The following is a 15,152-nucleotide window of genomic DNA, read 5'->3' as shown; positions in this document are numbered from 1 at the left end:
CACGTGACTCTCCCGGTCCTGATGGCGGAGCTGGTCCAAGTTTAAAATTAACATGTCCAAATCCGAGGTCTTAAATGTTTCCCTCCCTCACTCAGCAGTAGACCTTATTAAACGTAACTTTTCCTTTGCCTGGCCCTCAGGAGGCCTTTCCTACTTTGGCACGAAAATCCCGGCTGACCTGTCCCACCTCTTTTATAGTAACTTTCCCCCTTTATTGTCTCAATTTGATGCCCTTTTACGGTCCTGGAACAGGAAACAGTTTTCCTGGTTTGGAAGGGTAAATATACTGAAAATGACCCTCCTACCTAAATTACTCTATCTTTTACAAACAGTGCCGATTAGTATTCCTGCTCAGTTTTGGAGGGCCCTGCAGAGCCGTTTTGGGACTTTTGTCTGGACCTATGGCCGTCCTTGTATCCGGCGGGGCACGCTCATTTGCCCTAAGGGGGCTGGAGGTGTGGGCCTTCCTGACTGTCGCCTTTATTATATGGCGGCCATGCATGCTCGTTTACTGGATATTTTGCATAACTCAGCCTCTAAACTCTGGGTGCGCATTGCACATAATGTTACCCCCCTCTCTTTAGCGGGGCTTCCTTGGTCTTGGCCCCCACCTCCATCCTCCTTGTCTCTCCTGTCGTTCACCTCCAGGCAAACCTTCTCTGCCCTCCATTGTTCTTCAGCTAGAGGGTCTTTGGTGGACCCCTCTGGTCCCTTACTGCCAATCACTGATCACCCGAACTTTCCCCCGGGAGTTGCTTCCAGTGGATTCCTGGGTGGGGTTAAATCTGACCCACTCCGTTTTTTTTTTACGTGTTGTCTTCTGAGGGCTTATTGCCCCTTGCTGACATACGTCCAGTTGAACCTCCCCATCCCCGTAGGCCTTTTGAAAACATACAACTGAAACATTTCTACTCTTCGGTGTCACGCTCGGCCCACCAGCATCGGGAGTTAACTCCTTTTGAGAGACTTTGCATGCCCCCCCCCCCCCCCTTGCCTCCCCCCACACCATAGGGTTTCTGTACAGATTGTTGCTTTCTCAACACACCTCTTCTTTGCCCTCCTTCTGTAGCGCTTGGCAGGCGGACCTCGGCTCTCAGTTCTCCCCGGAGCAATGGCAGAAATGCTTTCACCTTTCACATAAGTCAATCATACCTAACAGATCACAAGAGACGAACTACAAAATACTCTCCCGCTGGTATAGGACTCCGGAGCAGTTGCATCGATGGTACCCGTCAGTCTCTGACCATTCTGGATTTCAGTACGCTCTATCACTCACGATATCACCGGTGTGACTGTTCCGGATTCACCTGAGGCAGTCCTGCTCTTCATGTTTGACATTTCTGCTACTTCCTTCTGGAAATCTCTCTTACGTTATTTTCTGCAGGCTGCTAAGTCAGTTATTCCCCGTAAATGGAGATCTTCCACACCCCCGACTGTTGGGGAATGGCTTGCAGAGGTGAATTATTTTCAGCACATGGAGGAGCTAATTGCCTTGACCCCTGCAGAAAATGAAAGATGTACCAAAACTTGGTATGATTGGTCATCCTTCCAGTCTACCTCCGAGTACCGTGACCTATTGGCCTTGGGATCCTCTGTGACGCCATGACCCTTTTTTGGCTACGCTTTCTCTAGTCTGTCTTGGTAACCTTCCCGCCCTACTTCCCTTGTTGTTTCTTGTCTGTCTGTAAGACCCTTGTCTCTGTATGTCGTCATGTCTGCCTGTTTCTGTGTTTTACATACCCTCTTATTTTTCTGTTCTTCACTTTTTATCTATATCCCTCTATTCTTTCCCTTCTGAACCTTGCCGTTTTAGCATTGATGTGGTTATTACATATTCTAAGTTGGTGTTCCTTGTTGAGTATACTGATTGCTTTGACATGATGTCCTTCCTGTCTGTTGTGCGAGTAACGGACTCCCTAGTGCTGACCGCACTTTCTGCCATGCACGGTCTTTATGACTTATTCTGTTTTTTTTATCTTGCATTGAGGCCATGCTTAACACCTTGTGCCTCTGCCACTGTCGTGCCTTGTTATTGTTTTTTTGTTTACTGAAAATTATTGAAAATTAATAAAGATTTTGAATAAGAAAAAAATTTACTTTAGGGGTTAAGTAGCTGATCCATCTGCAGCATCTCCCCCTGCCCCCTGTAACAGGAAGCCTCTGATTGGTTGATGCAGGTGCCTTTCCCAGGCTGCAGGACCAATGAGTGCTTCCTCTTAGCTCAGGGGAGATGACATGATAGAGCAGACACTCCATGATCTCCTGGGGCTTCGCTCTGTACTGTGAGTAGTGATCACACTGAGGCTCCGTTCATCACAGGAAATCACAGAAGCACGTCAGATCCGGGACGGTTGGAAGGTAAGTCTATTATAATAATAGTAATACACATTGGGGGACATGTATGAAAACTTGTGCAGAGGAAAATTTACCAGTTGCCCATAGCAACCAATCAGATCGCTTCTTTCACTTTTCATTTTTAAATGTGGTGTCCCGGTACAGGACTTGGTCCTGTCCCTGTCTAAAGTCCCCTCAGCCAGAGTTCCTTCACTCTCATAGGGCACTCTTGCAGGGCTTACCCCTGGTCGCCTCATGTAAATTGTGTTCATATATATATATTTAATGTATAGGAAATATTATGTATAGGACCTTAGCAGGTCACGTGCTTTTAATTATGATTGTACTATGGTTTAAGGACCTTGCAGAGTCATGTGATGTACCCAGAGTTCCCTGGGACAGGACTTACAGGTTTGCCGGCCAATGAGCTTTGTCCAGCCTCCTTAATATATATAAGGGGCTGTAGTCAATCAATTCACTCTCTTAGCTCTTGCCTCTCTTAGTTCCGGACTATCAAGCAGCACAAATCTCATCAGCATCAATTCAAGTCAGCTAGGCCAAAGCCTAAGATCCAGCAGCCACTAAAACGTGAGTTACCAAAGCTCAAACTACCTAATCCTGTGTGACTACTACCAGCTAAAATATTATAATTAGTAGCACAGTGGCTAGCATCAAAGCTCATTGCTTCAGAGTCCCATCACAACCTGTGAGGAACCAGTATCCCGGTTCACTCTTGAGAGACTGTTATGTTTGAAGACTGTTGTATAAAATCTTCAAGTAAAGTTCTTCAGTTTATTCATAAAATCTGCTGTGGATATTCCGTTATTCTCCCTACCGTTTCTGGGACGGTTGGCGGTAGGACTATTAACACTAAGGAAACCTTGCCCTGGCATCATGACATCTTAGGGTTAATACCAACAGACCCTACACTACCACTACAACACCCTAGACACAATTACTCTCTCCTGCCCCCCACATAAAAATGAAAGAAACTATCTGGTTGCTATGGGCAACCACTTTTCCTCTTTACAGGTTTTGATAAATTTCCTCCAGTGGTTTTGGCAAAAATTACACAAAGATGGCGTCTTGGGAGAATAGAAATGAGGACGCAGTTGTTGTGGTGTGTTTATTTTTATTTTTTACCAAATAAACCTCAAACAAAAATTGTGTCTGTTCCTAGGCTTAGGCTGGGACTAAACACAATGTATCTGTGGCGTTTTTCAAAGCCCACATTGCCTTATCTTTGGTGGTCTCCCCCCCCTTCCGACAGACGTCTGTCCAGCTGTTGCAAAACTACAACTCCAAGCATGCCCTGACAGCAAATGATATTACAAATACTGAGTATAAACAAATATAACACACCCACAGGGAGTAGTGTCATTTTATTTAAAAAATGCTAAAAAAAAAATCCCTTAGGTAACAGTCATGCAGAATATATTAAAAAGCTTTTTAGGTTTCAGCCAATCAGAGAGCAGCACTGCTCAAATAGAACTCCCAGGAGGTAACAGCGTGTCACACATGTGATGTCATAACCATTGTCCACCAGAGAGCAGCACTGAGCAGAAATAACACAGCTCCTGCTCATTCTTCATCAGTGAGGGGCCGATGCTGGACACTGTAGGCGCGCGGGAATGTGAAGTTGAATACATCACTGTGATTGGTAAGTGTCACATTGTTGTGTCCAAAAGGTCTTTAGTGCAGTTCCATGTGCATTTCTATAATAACCATGTAAATAATCTATCTTTTGTTTTCCTATCTTAGATGCACTATTTCCAGGATGTGGAGTAGCATTTCCGGACTATCAAGACGTTGTAATAAGGCACATATTTCCGGACTTACAGCAAGAAGTTGGATGAAGGCATAAACCCTCGAATCACGCACATACACAGTCACTTTGCCCAAATTCTAGAGGTAACCTCCTTTAGTATGCCCAGAGGAAGGGCAATACAGTAGCCATGGATTCCCTACAGGTTTCCTCCCCTCTGGAGGTTTTTCCTGTCCTGAGTTAGTTACTGTACGCTCTTTGTGAGTGATGGAAGGTTACATAAATCCCCTACACAAACATTTTATTAATAATAAAGTTCCCCTGTTTTTAAACCGTTCTTTGACTTGTTTGACTCATTTATTTTATTTCTGTCTGTGAAAAATTGTGATTTTTTTTTTAAGTGTCCAAAGCATGCCTCAGCAGGCATCACGTGCAAACCCCTGGGGGGTCCTGAGAACCCCCCCCCATGTCAGCGATCAGTTCAATTCAGACCGGCGATCTGCGGCGATTCCGGGTCATACGGGTCTCCAGTGACCGGGAAAATAAGGAGGATCGGGGGTGTCTAAGACACCCCCGATCCCCCTGAAGGCATAGGAGTAAGGTGGCAGGGGTGCCACCCCTCCTATTCCTGCTATTGGTCGGTCAGAGACGACTGACCAATAGCAGTTCGGGGTTGGGGGAGTTAGAGTTCGGTTCCCCGCTCTGTCCATCGACTTTTGTCCTGGAAGAGTGAGGAAACTGGTGGTCATCGGCGCCAGAGGTCACTTACCGGGCGGGCAGCGATGAGATATGGCTCCCTGGTGCATCTCCCTGGTGCGCGATCCTATGGAAGCCAGTGAGTTGTTGCCTAGCAACATATGGAGGGCTACAGTTAGAAGACCACTATACAGTGGTCTCTAAACTGTAGCCCTTCAGATGTTGCAAAACTACAACTCCCAGCATGCCCAGACAGCTGTTTGGGCATGCTGGGATATGTAGTATTGCAAGATTTAGAGGGGTACAGTTTGGAGATCGCTGTGCAGATCAGTAGATGTTGAGAGTTGCAATTTTGCAACAGCTGGAGGCTGGAGTTAGAGTGTACTATGTACATTTGAGGCCTAAATTGGTGATTTGCACAGGGGTGGCTGATTTTATAGTGGTTCTGACATAAACGCAAAATAAATAAATAAATACCCACGTGTGACCCCATTTTGGAAACTACACCCCTCACGAAACGTATTAAGGGGTATTGTGAGTTTTAACACCCCACGGGTGTTTGACAATTTTTCATTAAAGTTGGATAAGAAAATGAAAAAAAAAAATTTTTTTTACTAAAATGCTGGTGTTACCCTAAATTTTTCATTCCCACAAGGGAAAATGGGAAAAAAAAGCCCCCCAAAATTTGTAACCCCATTTCTTCTGAGCAAGAGCATGCCCCATCTGTGGATGTAAAGTGCTCTGCGGGCGTACTACACTGCTCAGAAGGAAGGGAGCGCCATTGGGATTTTGGAGAGAAAATTTGTCCGGAATTGAAGGCCTCGTGTGTCTACAAAGACCCCATAGTGCCAGAACAATGGACCTCCCCCCCCACATGTGACTCCATTTTGGAAACTAAACCCCTCACGGAATGTAATAAGGGGAGCAGTGAGCATTTACGCCCCACAGGTGTCTGACAGATTTTTGGAACAGTGGTCCGTGAAAATTAAAAATTAAATACCCCTTTTAGGAATTACATAGTTACATAGTTACATAGTTAGTACGGTCGAAAAAAGACATATGTCCATCAAGTTCAACCAAGGAATTAAGGGGTAGGGGTGTGGCGCGATATTGGGGAAGGGATGGGATTTTATATTTCTTCATAAGCATTAATGTTATTTTGTTCCATGAATGTATCTAATGCTGTTTTAAAGCTGTTAATTGTTCCTGCTTTGACCAATTCGTGAGGTAGACCGTTCCATAAATTCACAGTCCTCACGGTAAAGAAGGCGTGTCGCCCCTTGAGACTAAACTTTTTCTTCTCCAGACGGAGGGAGTGCCCCCTCGTCCTTTGGGGGGGTTTAACCTGGAACAGTTTTTCTCCATATTTTTTGTATGGGCCATTAATATACTTATATACGTTTATCATATCCCCCCTTAAACGTCTCTTCTCAAGACTAAACAATTGTAACTCCTTTAATCGCTCCTCATAGCTAAGATGTTCCATGCCCCATATTAGTTTAGTCGCGCGTCTCTGCACCCTTTCCAGCTCTGCAGTGTCCCTTTTATGGACAGGTGCCCAAAACTGAACAGCATATTCCAGGTGAGGCCGTACCAATGCTTTATAAAGGGGGAGTATTATGTCCCTGTCCCTTGAGTGCCGTCTTTGGAAGCAGCAGCCTGACATTGCATGCTATTCTGTAGTCTGTGATCTACAAGTACACCCAGATCCTTCTCTACCAGTGACTCTGACAGTTTAATCCCCCCTTAGACATACGACGCATGCAGGTTATTAGTACCCAGATGCATAACTTTACATTTATCCACATTGAACCTCATTTGCCAAGTGGATGCCCAGACACTTAGTCTATCCAAGTCATCTTGTAACTTATGCACATCCTCTATAGACTGTACCGTGCTACAAAGCTTGGTGTCATCTGCAAAGATAGAAACGGAGCTGTTAATACCATCCTCTATATCATTGATAAATAAATTAAACAACAGCGGGCCCAGTACTGAACCTTGGGGTACACCACTAATAACCGGGGACCAATCAGAGTACGAATCATTGACCACCACTCTCTGGGTACGATCCATGAGCCAGTGTTCAATCCAGTTACAAACTAAAATTTCCAAACCCAAAGACCTTAACTTACCTGTCAGACGTCTATGAGGGACAGTATCAAATGCTTTAGCAAAATCCAGAAACACTATATCCACAGCCATTCCTCTGTCAAGGCTTCTACTCACCTCTTCATAAAAGCAAATAAGATTGGTTTGACAACTTCTATCCTTAGTAAACCCATGCTGGCTATCACTTATAATACTATTATCCCCTATGTATTCCTGTATGTAATCCCTTATAAGTCCTTCAAACAATTTACCCACAATGCACGTTAAACTTACCGGTCTATAGTTTCCTCAGGAAGACCTAGAGCCCTTTTTGAAGATTGGCACCACATTCGCCATGCGCCAGTCCCTTGGCACAATACCAGACACCAGAGAATCTCTAAATATCATGAACAGGGGTACAGATATTACTGAACTTACCTCTCTAAGAACTCTTGGGTGTAGTCCATCTGGCCCTGGAGATTTGCTTACATTTATATCACTTAACTTACCTTGTACCATCTCTACATTAAGCCAGTTCAGCACATTACATGATGTGTTACCAGCACTGACCTGGCCAATGTCAGCTCCTTTTTCCATAGTGTATACAGAACTAAAAAACCCATTCAGTAGCTCCGCTTTCTCTTGATCGCCTGTGACAACCACCCCATTATCATTATTAAGGGGTCCTACATGCTCTGTCCTTGGTTTTTTTGAATTTATATATCTAAAAAAATATTTAGGATTAGTTTTTGCTTTCTTTGGCCACCTGTCTCTCGTTTTGAATTTTTGCTGTTTTTATTACATTTTTACAGATTTTTTATTTTTTTTATTTAACTGTTTATTTATCGTTTTATCAATACAATTTTCAATTCAGTAAAATAGAAAAATAAAAATAACAAAGAAAGAAAAATCTTGCAGCAGCAAGAATAGAGTTCATTGTCAAAGCGTATATGCAATATTGTAACAAGAACCCTACAACTAGGTAGCTTGAAGCAATTGCCATGTTTCTATAGGAATTGAGTTGCAGATTTATAGATTATCTACAATACATTCAAATCCGTGAGTGTGTATTAGGTAGGAACATAGCAATCTATATTATTTTGGTTAGATTCCAGAAACGGAATAAAGAAAATGAAAAGAAGAAGGAAAAGAAAGAAAAAATAAATAAAAGATAAAAATAATAAAAATAAAGTACCTGTTTGACCAAGATATGAAAAATAGAATACATCCATGCCTATGCGACCTCTTTCGACTCTCCTCCATTCAGTGTTGGTTATCGTCTTCTATATAATCATCCCATTCCTTCCAAGTTTCGTAGAAATGAGAAAGCCTGTTATCTGTCATTGCAGAGAGATATTCCATCCGCCTAACTTCCAGAATCCTATTGGTTAGGGCTTGTACGGATGGAGGGGTAGGCTTTTTCCATTCTTTGGCTATCAAACACTTTGCAGCCGTGAGTATGGAATGGAATAATCTGAGTTTATTTTTTCTAATACCAGGGGGGGGCACATTTAAGAGATAATTGATTGGGTTCAGATGTATCTTCAGTTTCAGTATCTTCCCTATTAGTGTTGCTCGCGAATATTCGCAATTCGAATATTATTTGCGAATATCGCATATTCGCGAATTCGCGAATTTCGCGAATATAGCGCTATATATTCGTAATTACGAATATTCCTTTTTTGTTTTTTTTTATTTTATTTTTTTTTCTTCACAGTACACATCACAGTGATCACCCCTCTCTGCTTCCAGCTTGTGTGGTGTAAAGAAGGCTCTAATACTACTGTGTGAGACTGGCGTGCGAAAATTCGCATATGCGAAAATTAGCATATGCTAATTTTCGCATATACGAATTTCCACATATGTAAATTTTCGCATGCGCGTATTTTCGCATACGCGAAAATAAAACGAGCATATAACGAATATGCGAATATTCGCGAATATATGACGAATATTCGTCCATATATTCGCGAATATTCGCGAATTCGAATATGGCCTATGCCGCTCAACACTATTCCCTATTAAAGACTGCACTTCCAACCAAAAATGACGCAGGGAGGGACAATCCCAAAATATGTGTGGTAGTGTACCTAACTCCATACTACACCTCCAGCAACTAGAATTATTTTGTGGATAAAGTTTGTTTAATACTTCCGGTGTGTGATACCACTGAAAGAGAATTTTGTATTGATTTTTTTTATGTATTACGCAGGAAGAAGACTTCGCTGCTCTATCCCATATAGTTTGCCATGTGGCTCTTGGAATTTCATAGCCTAAATATTCTTCCCATTTTGTCATGTAGGGGTGTTTCCAATTATCTTGATATATGAAAGAATGTAAAATATTGTAAATGGAGGATATCAAACCTCTCGTGGTGGTCTCACCCCTACACAACAACTCAAAGGATGTTGGTTTAGGGAAAGCAGCTTCAGGTGAGCTTAACCCTGCATGTGAAGTGACGGTTTGGAGAAAGTTTTGTGTGTCATTAGGAAGATTAAACTTGTCACTAAGGGCTTGAAAGGTTAGGAATGTTCTTTTGATCGGGTCCACTAGATCTGCAAAGTGAAACAACCCAGCCTCTACCCAGGGGGAAATGATATCTACATCATTACTATCAGGAATAGAGGGATTAAAAATAAAGGGAGTTAGAAGGGAGTTGGGGGACATTAATGAATATTTAGTCCTGACAGTTTCCCATATTTTTAATGTGGTTCTCATCGGGCCAAGTAAGTGTTTTAGATTGACCTGATAGTTTGAGTCCCATATCAAAGCACATAAATGGACTGGGGCCGACCACAGCTTCTCTATGTCCGTCCATTTATTATATGCCCGAAATTGTGACCATGATGGAATATTTTTAAGGTGAACTGAATAATAATAGTCAAAGACGTCTGGCAGTGCTAGTCCTCCATAGATCTTTTTGGCCGTCAAGACAGACAACGCCACCCTGTGGCGTCCCCCCTCCAAACAAACCTGAGGATGGATGATTGAAAGCCCCTTAATGCTCCCCTAGGTATTAATACTGGCAAAGTTTCTAATAAATAAAGGAATCTGGGCAATACTGACATTTTGACTGCTGCAATCCTGCCAATAAGGGATATCGGGAGACCAGACCATTTTTCCATCTGGGATTTGATGTCTTTAAAGAATTGAGGAAAATTATGTTTGTAAAGGGCAGAGTATTTAGAGGTAATGCGTACACCTAAATAGGTAATAGCGTTATCCTGCCATCTATACGGATAATTTAGTTTAAGAAGAGAAAGTTGGGTGTCAGGTATGTTAATGGGTAAGGCTTCTGTTTTACCTTCATTTATCTTATATCCTGACATACGGCTATAAGTGTGGATAATGGAGTGGAGGGAAGGTAGTGAGGTCAGGGGAGTAGAGATGGTTAGCAATACGTCATCAGCAAATAGCGCTATCTTATAATCTCTATGTTTTACCACTATCCCCTTAACATCAGGATTTGCGCGGACAAGGGCCGCTAATGGTTCTATACATAGCACAAATAATAATGGGGACAGAGGACATCCCTGTCTTGTCCCATTATGAATTTTTATTTTTTGAGATGTGGCGTGAGGGAGTCTAACTCGTGCCGTTGGGGATGAGTATAGGTGTGAGATCGCTGTCATAAACGGTCCCGAGACTCCAAAAGCTCGCAAGGTAGATTCCATAAAAGGCCAACTTAAGCGATCAAACGCTTTTTCCACGTCTAAACTTAACACAAGTCCAGAGGACTTAGTCCTATTTATTACCTCAATGAGATCGACCGTGCGTCTAGTGTTATCTCCAGCTTGTCTATTTAAGGTGAAACCTACTTGGTCTTTATCTATTAATTTCAGAAGAATTAAGCTAAGTCTGTTGGCCAGTATTTTTGTAAATAACTTCAAGTCCGAATTCAATAGTGAAATTGGTCTATAACTAGCACATTCCGAAGGATCCTTACCGGATTTCGGAATGACTGTGATGTAAGATTCTAACATATTTGACGGAATGGGAGTTTCACCTAAGAAGGAGTTGAAAAGGGAGATCATATGTGGAAGTAAGATTTCAGAAAAAGTTTTATAATAAGAGTATGGAAGGCCATCTGGGCCAGGAGACTTGCCATTTGGTAGTTCTTTAATAGTATCTATTATTTCTTCCTGAGAAAATTCTCTGTTTAGATTGGTCAAATCCGATATAGTCATTTTAGGGAGCTTACAGGAATCAAGGTACTTTTTTAATATAGAATCTCTGGTGGTGTGATCTGAGGGTAGTTGGGAAGGTAAATTGTATAAATTAGAATAATATTCCTGAAAAATATTGGCAATTTGTGTTGGATCATAGTGCAATTGTCCCTGGGAATTTTTTATAGCAAAAGGATTTGACTGTGTCTTTTGTGAGTTTAGCTGTGCGGCCAATAGGGTATGAGGTTTATTCGCTTTACTGTAATATGTATGTCTAGTATAAGTTAGCATTTTCTCCACCTGGGCGATTTCACCGTCCTTCCACTGATTTCGTATGAGCACAATCTGTTTTAACCTTCTCAAGGAGGGGTATAAGACCATTCCATCCTCCAGTTTTTTTAGTTTCTTTTTTAGCTCATTCGTAAGAGACGCAGAATTCTTTTTCAGCCGAGAAGACAGCGAAATACAGTGTCCCCTTATGACTGCCTTATGTGCCTCCCATAGGGTATGACTGTTTGTAACACTACCCTCATTCCTTTCAAAGTAATCTTTAAGACACCCTCCAATGGAATCTCTATATTCTAATTTCTTTATTAACAATTCATTCAGTCTCCAATGGCAGGTTTTTCTAGGCGTTGTAGTTGATTTTAATTCCATTATCACTGGAGCATGGTCTGACCATGTTATAGGGAGTATTTTAACATTGTCAACTAATTTGAGGCCTAAAAGATTCCCAAAGAAGGTGTCTATTCTAGAGTGGGTGGAATGAGGATGTGAGAAGAATGTAAACTCTCTGCTATTGGGATTACTTATCCTATAGAGGTCAAAAAAATGGTATTTTCTCACAAGTTTCCGGAAGGCAGTGGAAAGTCGTATTACTGCTGAGGAAGGTGTGTTATGTAGTACTGAATGTCTATCGGTTGTACTCGAGAATGGGATGTTAAAGTCCCCTCCAATTATCAATGTTGTTGGAAGTAACGTTTCCAGTTTGGAAAAGATATTATTCAGGAATGTTATCTGGGATGAATTGGGTGCGTACGTGTTACATATTGTGAGAGGGACTCCTGTCAGTGTACCCAAGACTATAACCCATCTCCCATTAGGATCTAACATTGTGTTTGAAAGCTGAAAAGGACATGTGCGGGATATCAACACAGCCACTCTACCCCTTTTTTATCCTGTGTAGCAGAAAATACTGTGGGATAGTATCTAGATGCAAATTTAAAAGAACACGATTCATGATGCGTTTCTTGGATAAGGGCTATATCTATTTTTTTAGATTTTAGATCTTTTAAAAGAAGACGTCTTTTCACATCTGTATTTAAGCCCTTTACATTGAGTGTTAAAAAACGCGTCATGGTGAATATGAATCAGGGGAATTCATAATAATGTTCAGTTTCCTACCCCTGATGATCATTGTTGCTAGAGGTAAAGTTCCAGAAAGGATCTCCCTAAGTAGACTGGAATCGTCAGGCCTTTCACTGAGACAATCTGATGGAGGAGGTCGGGTCGCACAGGCATGTTGTACTAGTAGAAAAGAAGAAAAGATTAATAGGGAAGAATACAAATCATAAATAGTAAACATATAGATGACTAACATTAGATACAATTCTGTAAATCCAAGGGATAAACCCTTTAGTCTTAAGTTACTGGTAGAGGAAATTACCACCTTCAGCTGAAAAAGCTCAAGGGAACACATTACCACCTCAACTTATGGGGAACAGTGGGTGGGCAATCCAAAGCAAGACTTAGAACTGTCTACTTATCGTCTTCACCTCTCGTCACCCTCCACCCCTTATGTTAAACTTTCCCAACATCTGACCAAATAAACAGATAACCTGATTATGTAACTAAATTCTGCATGGTTAAGCCAGATATTGGGTATCAAAAATTAAGCGGTTATATACTAGAAAAACATTTGTAATTATATTTTTTTTGGCCTTAAATACTTATTGTAATTCTAATAGTAACTCCTGTTTGACTAAAGAAACATTTTGGATAATCTATACCCTAATGGTAACTGTAAAAAGGGAAACTACTCTTCTCCTGTCGAATACCCCTCATCTAAGCAGATAATCTCAGCATACTTATGATCCAATAAAATGTCCTCTTAGAGCTCAAGTTGTAGGTTCATTTCTATAATGTCCACGAAAAAATATGGAACGCTTCACGAATTTGCGTGTCATCCTTGCGCAGGGGCCATGCTAATCTTCTCTGTATCGTTCCAATTTTAGTATATGTGCTGCCAAAGCAAGCACTTACAGATTTTATTAAGCTCTTTGTACTGTTTAAATGTTATCGCTGACCCATCAGATTTGTATTTTTTGAAGGCTATTTTTTTGTTGTTTATTGCTCTTTTAACATCATGTGTCAGCCATGTAGGATTTAGTTTTAATCGTTTATATTTGTTCCCCTTTCGTATATATTTAGATGTATAGTTATTTAGAGTTGATTTAAAGATGTCCCATTTACCTTCTGTGTAGGAAGTGAGTGTAGGCATGCGTTAATAGGGGATAAGATTTCTAGGGGTGGAGTACCCCTTTAACCCCTTCCCGACCCATGGCATACATGTATGCCATGGGTCAGCTCCCATTTTATAACGTGGGGCCACGGCGTGGCCCCTCGTCATAGCGGGTCGGGCCTGGCACCTAGCAATGGCCAGGACCCGTGGCTAATAGCGCGCGGCAGTGATCGCGGTGCCGCACGCTATTAACCCTTTAGACGCGGCGTTCAAAGTTGAATGCTGCATCTAAAGTGAAAGTAAACTAATGCCGGTTAGCTCAGGGAGCTGCTCGCGATTGCCGCGGCAAAATCGCGGCATCCCGAACAGCTTACATGACAGTCGGAGGATCCCTACCTGCCTCCATGCTGTCCGATCGTCAAATGACTGCTCCATGCCTGAGATCCAGGCAATAGCAGTCAAGCGGCAGAATCATTGATCACTGGTTTCCTATGAGAAACCAGTGATCAATGTGAAAGATCAGTGTGTGCAGTGTTATAGGTCCCTATGGGACCTATAACACTGCAAAAAAAAAGTGGAAAAAAAAGTGAATAAAGATCATTTAACCCCTTCCCTAATAAAAGTTTGAATCACCCCCCTTTTCCTATTTTAAAAAAAACCAATGTAAATAAAAATAAAAATAAACATATGTGGTATCTTCGCATGCGGAAATGTCTGAATTATAAAAAGATATTATTTATTAAACCATACGGTCAATGGCGTATGCGCAAAAAAAATTCCAAAGTCCAAAAAAGCGTATTTTTGGTCACTTTTTATATCATGAAAAAATAAATAAAAAGCGATCAAAAAGTCCAATCATTACAAAAATGGTACCGCTAAAAACTTCAGATCACGTTGCAAAAAATGAGCCCTCATACCATCCCATACACAGAAAAATAAAAAAGTTATAGGGGTCAGAAGTTGACAATTTTAAACATATAAATTTTCCTGCATGTAGTTATGATTTTTTCCAGAAGTACAATAAAATCAAACCTGTATAACTAGGAAATCATTTTAACCGTATAAACCTACAGAATAAAGAGAAAGTGTCATTTTTACCGAAAAATGTACTGCGTAGAAATGGAAGCCCCCAAAAGTTACAAAATTGTGTTTTTTCTTCAATTTTGTTGCACAATGAATTTTTTTTCCGTTTCTCTGTAAATTTTTGCGTAAAATGACTAATGTCATTACAAAGTAGAATTGGTGGCGCAAAAAATAAGCCATGGTATGGATTTTTAGGTGCAAAATTGAAAGAGTTATGTTTTTTAAAGGTAAGGAGGAAAAACTGAAAGTGCAAAAATGGAAAAACCCTGGGTCATGAAGGGGTTAAGAAATTAAAAAGTTAGTGTAGGCATGCCTTACAAGCAGGTAGAAAAAGAACAGTTGGGAGAAATTGCAGGATGCAAAGCAAAGTTTTGTTGGGACAGATTTTGGGTGTGTTCTCGCCCATTAAAAAATTTACTTTAGGGGGGCGTGTCTAGCCATGGTTGTAGGAGGACGTGCTGCTGAGGAGCTCCTGCCTGTCGTTAGCTATTTTTGCCCTTCTTGTGCTGTGCCTATGGGGAATAGATCGAGGAACAAAAAGAAGAAGGTCTCTGGC

At 41.4% G+C, this 15,152-nt stretch overlaps 1 long non-coding RNA gene and 1 other non-coding gene across 2 annotated transcripts; one reads left to right on the top strand and one right to left on the bottom strand.

The window, feature by feature from the left end:
• The first annotated feature begins 3,879 nt into the window (after nt 1-3,879).
• Nucleotides 3,880-4,436, top strand: LOC130297091 (uncharacterized). Its single transcript, XR_008849393.1, has 2 exons — nt 3,880-3,994; nt 4,096-4,436. It is a non-coding gene; the product is annotated as an uncharacterized LOC130297091 (long non-coding RNA).
• Nucleotides 4,437-13,203: 8,767 nt separating this feature from the next.
• On the bottom strand, nt 13,204-13,310 carry LOC130297133 (U6 spliceosomal RNA). The gene has a single exon (XR_008849413.1). It is a non-coding gene; the product is annotated as a U6 spliceosomal RNA (small nuclear RNA).
• Nucleotides 13,311-15,152: the final 1,842 nt, after the last annotated feature.

This window comes from Hyla sarda, chromosome 12, assembly GCF_029499605.1.
Source record: "Hyla sarda isolate aHylSar1 chromosome 12, aHylSar1.hap1, whole genome shotgun sequence".
NCBI classification, from domain to species: Eukaryota; Metazoa; Chordata; class Amphibia; order Anura; family Hylidae; genus Hyla; species Hyla sarda.
Note: the sequence above shows the minus strand (reverse complement) of the source record. Positions and strands in the feature narration are given on the sequence as shown.